General features: G+C 40.1%; 4 non-coding genes across 4 annotated transcripts in view; all 4 read left to right on the top strand.

Moving 5' to 3' along the window:
- Window positions 1-212: 212 nt before the first annotated feature.
- Window positions 213-285, top strand: TRNAR-CCU (transfer RNA arginine (anticodon CCU)). The gene has a single exon. It is a non-coding gene; the product is annotated as a tRNA-Arg (tRNA).
- Window positions 286-3,388: 3,103 nt separating this feature from the next.
- Window positions 3,389-3,461, top strand: TRNAR-CCU (transfer RNA arginine (anticodon CCU)). Its single transcript has one exon. It is a non-coding gene; the product is annotated as a tRNA-Arg (tRNA).
- Window positions 3,462-4,108: 647 nt separating this feature from the next.
- Window positions 4,109-4,181, top strand: TRNAR-UCG (transfer RNA arginine (anticodon UCG)). Its single transcript has one exon. It is a non-coding gene; the product is annotated as a tRNA-Arg (tRNA).
- Window positions 4,182-4,976: 795 nt separating this feature from the next.
- Window positions 4,977-5,000, top strand: part of TRNAR-CCU (transfer RNA arginine (anticodon CCU)) — a 73-nt gene continuing 49 nt past the window's right edge. Inside the window, exon 1 of the tRNA in view lies at window positions 4,977-5,000. This exon is cut by the window's right edge and continues 49 nt beyond it. This is a non-coding gene — a tRNA (tRNA-Arg).

The raw sequence follows: 5,000 nt of genomic DNA, 5'->3' as shown, positions 1-5,000 counted from the left end.
AGTCGAAAGTGGTTCTCCAATTTCTCTCCACTTGCTAAAATTGCAAAGTCTCCATTATAGCATAGAAGAGAGCGTTAAAGTCGGGGATGGAAGAGGATGAAAATGGGAAGTTTACTTATAGAGAGAAGTGAGAAATGCCCTGTGTGCACACACCGGTGTCTGACCATAGAATACATTCAAATAATGCCTCTAGAAAAGAGCTATGCATGTGTGCCTCAGTGGCCTAATGGATAAGGCACTGGCCTCCTAAGCCAGGGATTGTGGGTTTGAGTCCCATCTGAGGTGATAACAAAAATCCTCCCTCTATCTTTTCCAGAAAAGTAGGTAGATTTATTACATGCTTCCTCGCGGAAGTTTATGAGGGATTAGGTACTTTGAAACTGTCCCATTTTACTTGTGTACACTTCACAGTCATGTTTGTGTTCTGAAACTGCAAAGTAGATTTTTAAATGCCTATTTTTGTGAGATGCATTTTCGACCGGCCAGAACATATTCTTTTGGAAAAAATGATATGAATTGGATTGGTGTGAATCTTGTTTCTAGAGGTGGTGACAGGCTTTCAGCTACTTGAATAGGTCAAGCCAGGATTCATAAAACTTATACAACCTATGTGAGTGTGAAAAATTAGCATATGCAGGAAGAAGCAATTTGTACTACTTTCAAAACAGTTTCACTCCACGTCTGGAAACGTCCAGAGCTATGTAGAGCATACAAATGAGCTTTAAACTCATGAGGAAAGAGGTTCGTATGCAAAAAGGAAAACAAAAGCATATCGTACTCATAAAATTCTCAATATATAGATTCCAAAAAAGTGCTTCCAGCGAAAAGAGCTGAAAGAACACTATGGGATGTAAACCTGAATACCTTTCAATAATATGTTCTCCATCCATGCATACCACCTACATGTTAAAAATCATCTGAGGTGGACGGATGACCGCGTGGCCTACTGGATAAGGCGTCTGACTTCGGATCAGAAGATTGAGGGTTCGAGTCCCTTCGTGGTCGTTTTTGGCCAATGGTCACACAATCTGCTTTACATTCAGAGTGGAAAAAGTCTTTTCCAATACTCTTGTAGTCCTCACTTTCTTATTACTAATCATTAATAAAGTGGAGTGCATACTGTAAACTCATTCAGGTTGCATCTTCAGTCTAACTACTTGTGCATTTTAGTGGCATTAAAAAGTGCTTCTATGCCGACGCACTGAATATGTAATAGGTTTGCAGAATTTTGACGTGACAGAATGGGTTTTTAGCTTAAGTGTGTGTAGAAGAACTGCAAGGTGTGTGCCTATGTGTGCATAGAGTGGTACATGTGTAAAATCTGTATGATTTGGGCAGTTAAAGTGCTGATTTTGCCTCCGAGTAAGAAAAGTACTACACAAAACGTATAAAGGATCGGCACATTGGCTGCCTTTGCTGATGCCCCCGTTGCCTAATTTGTAGTGCAATGGTTAAGTTGCAGAGTGTGGTTGAACTTGGTTAGGAGACTTAGTGCCTCTTTCCGTGTACTACTGATGATAAGGATGGCTTGATAACATTTTCTAAGCCCAGTATATTGAGAAAAGAAGTAAGTGAAGAAGAAGTGTGGAGTCGAAAGTGGTTCTCCAATTTCTCTCCACTTGCTAAAAGTGCAAAGTCTCCATTATAGCATAGAAGAGAGCGTTAAAGTCGGGGATGGAAGAGGATGAAAATGGGAAGTTTACTTATAGAGAGAAGTGAGAAATGCCCTGTGTGCACACACCGGTGTCTGACCATAGAATACCTTTAAATAATGCCTCTAGAAAAGAGCTAGGCATGTGTGCCTCAGTGGCCTAATGGATAAGGCACTGGCCTCCTAAACCAGGGATTGTGGGTTTGAGTCCCATCTGAGGTGATAACAAAAATCCTCCCTCTTACTTTTCCAGAAAATTAGGTAGATTTATTACATGCTTCCTCTCAGAAGTTTATGAGGGATTAGGTACTTTGAAACGGTCCCATTTTACTTGTGTACACTTCACAGTCATGTTAGTGTTCTGAAACTGCAAAGTAGATTTTTAAATGCCTATTTTTGTGAGATGCATTTTCGACCGGCCAGAACATATTCCTTTGGAAAAAATGATATGAATTGGATTGGTGTGAATCTTGTTTCTAGAGGTGGTGACAGGCTTTCAGCTACTTGAATAGGTCAAGACAGGATTCATAAAACTTATACAACCTCTGTGAGTGTGAAAAATTAGCATATGCAGGAAGGAGCAATTTGTACTACTTTCAAAACAGTTTCACTCCACGTCTGGAAACGTCCAGAGCTATGTAGAGCATACAAATGAGCTTTAAACTCATGAGGAAAGAGGTTTGTATGGAAAAAGGAAAACAAAAGCATATCGTACTCATAAAATTCTCAATATATAGATTCCAAAAAAGTGCTTCCAGCGAAAAGAGCTGAAAGAACACTATGGGATGTAAACCTGAATACCTTTCAATAATATGTTCTCCATCCATGCATACCACCTACATGATAAAAAGCATCTCAGGTGGACGGATGACCGCGTGGCCTAATGGATAAGGTGTCTGACTTCGGATCAGAAGATTGAGGGTTCGAGTCCCTTCGTGGGCGTTTTTGGCCAATGGTCACACAATCTGCTTTACATTCAGAGTGGAAAAAGTCTTTTCCAATACTCTTGTAGTCCTCACTTTCTCATTACTAATCATTAATAAAGTGGAGTACATACTGTAAACTCATTCAGGTTGCATCTTCAGTCTAACTACTTGTGCATTTTAGTGGCATTAAAAAGTGCTTCTATGCCGACGCACTGAATATGAAATAGGTTTGCAGAATTTTGACGTGACAGAATGGGTTTTTAGCTTAAGTGTGTGTAGAAGAACTGCAAGGTGTGTGCCTATGTGTGCATCGAGTGCTACATGTGTAAAATCTGTATGATTTGGGCAGTTAAAGTGCTGATTTTGCCTCCGAGTAAGAAAAGTACTACACAAAATGTATAAAGGATCGGCACATTGGCTGCCTTTGCTGATGCCCCCGTTGCCTAATTTGTAGTGCAATGGTTAAGTTGCAGAGTGTGGTTGAACTTGGTTAGGAGACTTAGTGCCTCTTTCCGTGTCCTACTGATGATAAGGATGGCTTGATACCATTTTCTAAGCCCAGTACATTGAGAAAAGAAGTAAGTGAAGAAGAAGTGTGGAGTCGAAAGTGGTTCTCCAATTTCTCTCCACTTGCTAAAATTGCAAAGTCTCCATTATAGCATAGAAGAGAGCGTTAAAGTCGGGGATGGAAGAGGATGAAAATGGGAAGTTTACTTATAGAGAGAAGTGAGAAATGCCCTGTGTGCACACACCGGTGTCTGACCATAGAATACATTTAAATAATGCCTCTAGAATAGAGCTATGCATGTGTGCCTCAGTGGCCTAATGGATAAGGTACTGGCCTCCTAAGCCAGGGATTGTGGGTTCGAGTCCCATCTGAGGTGATAACAAAAATCCTCCCTCTTACTTTTCCAGAGAATTAGGTAGATTTATTACATGCTTCCTCTCAGAAGTTTATGAGGGATTAGGTACTTTGAAACTGTCCCGTTTTACTTGTGTACACTTCACAGTCATGTTAGTGTTCTGAAACTGCAAAGTAGATTTTTAAATGCCTATTTTTGTGAGATGCATTTTCGACCGGCCAGAACATATTCCTTGGGAAAAAATGATTTGAATTGGATTGGTGTGAATCTTGTTTCTAGAGGTGGTGACAGGCTTTCAGCTACTTGAATAGGTCAAGTCAGGATTCATAAAACTTATACAACCTATGTGAGTGTGAAAAATTAGCATCTGCAGGAAGGAGCAATTTGTACTACTTTCAAAACAGTTTCACTCCTCGTCTGGAAACTTCCAGAGCTATGTAGAGAATACAAATGAGCTTTAAACGCATGAGGAAAGAGGTTTGTATGCAAAAAGGAAAACAAAAGCATATCGTACTCATAAAATTCTCAATATATAGATTCCAAAAAAGTGCTTCCAGCGAAAAGAGCTGAAAGAACACTATGGGATGGAAACCTGAATACCTTTCAATAATATGTTCTCCATCCATGCATACCACCTACATGATAAAAATCATCTCAGGTGAAAGAATGACCGCGTGGCCTAATGGATAAGGCGTCTGACTTCGGATCAGAAGATTGAGGGTTCGAGTCCCTTCGTGGTCGTTTTTGGCCAATGGTCACACAATCTGCTTTACATTCAGAGTGGAAAAAGTCTTTTCCAATACTCTTGTAGTCCTCACTTTCTTATTACTAATCATTAATAAAGTGGAGTGCATACTGTAAACTCATTCAGGTTGCATCTTCAGTCTAACTACTTGTGCATTTTAGTGGCATTAAAAAGTGCTTCTATGCCGACGCACTGAATATGTAATAGGTTTGCAGAATTTTGACGTGACAGAATGGGTTTTTAGCTTAAGTGTGTTTAGAAGAACTGCAAGGTGTGTGCCTATGTGTGCATAGAGTGCTACATGTGTAAAGTCTGTATGATTTGGGCAGTTAAAGTGCTGATTTTGCCTCCGAGTAAGAAAAGTACTACAAAAAATGTATAAAGGATCGGCACATTGGCTGCCTTTGCTGATGCCCCCGTTGCCTAATTTGTAGTGCAATGGTTAAGTTGCAGAGTGTGGTTGAACTTGGTTAGGAAACTTGGTGCCTCTTTCCGTGTCCTGCTGATGATAAGGATGGCTTGATACCATTTTCTAAGCCCAGTATATTGAGAAAAGAAGTAAGTGAAGAAGAAGTGTGGAGTCGAAAGTGGTTCTCCAATTTCTCTTCACTTGCTAAAATTGCAAAGTCTCCATTATAGCATAGAAGAGAGCGTTAAAGTCGGGGATGGAAGAGGATGAAAATGGGAAGTTTACTTATAGAGAGAAGTGAGAAATGCCCTGTGTGCACACACCGGTGTCTGACCATAGAATACATTTAAATAATGTCTCTAGAAAAGAGCTATGTATGTGTGCCTCAGTGGCCTAATGGATAAGG

The sequence above is a fragment of the Triturus cristatus genome, chromosome 4_1 (assembly GCF_964204655.1).
Source record: "Triturus cristatus chromosome 4_1, aTriCri1.1, whole genome shotgun sequence".
In the NCBI taxonomy this organism is placed as follows: domain Eukaryota; kingdom Metazoa; phylum Chordata; class Amphibia; order Caudata; family Salamandridae; genus Triturus; species Triturus cristatus.
Note: the sequence above shows the minus strand (reverse complement) of the source record. Positions and strands in the feature narration are given on the sequence as shown.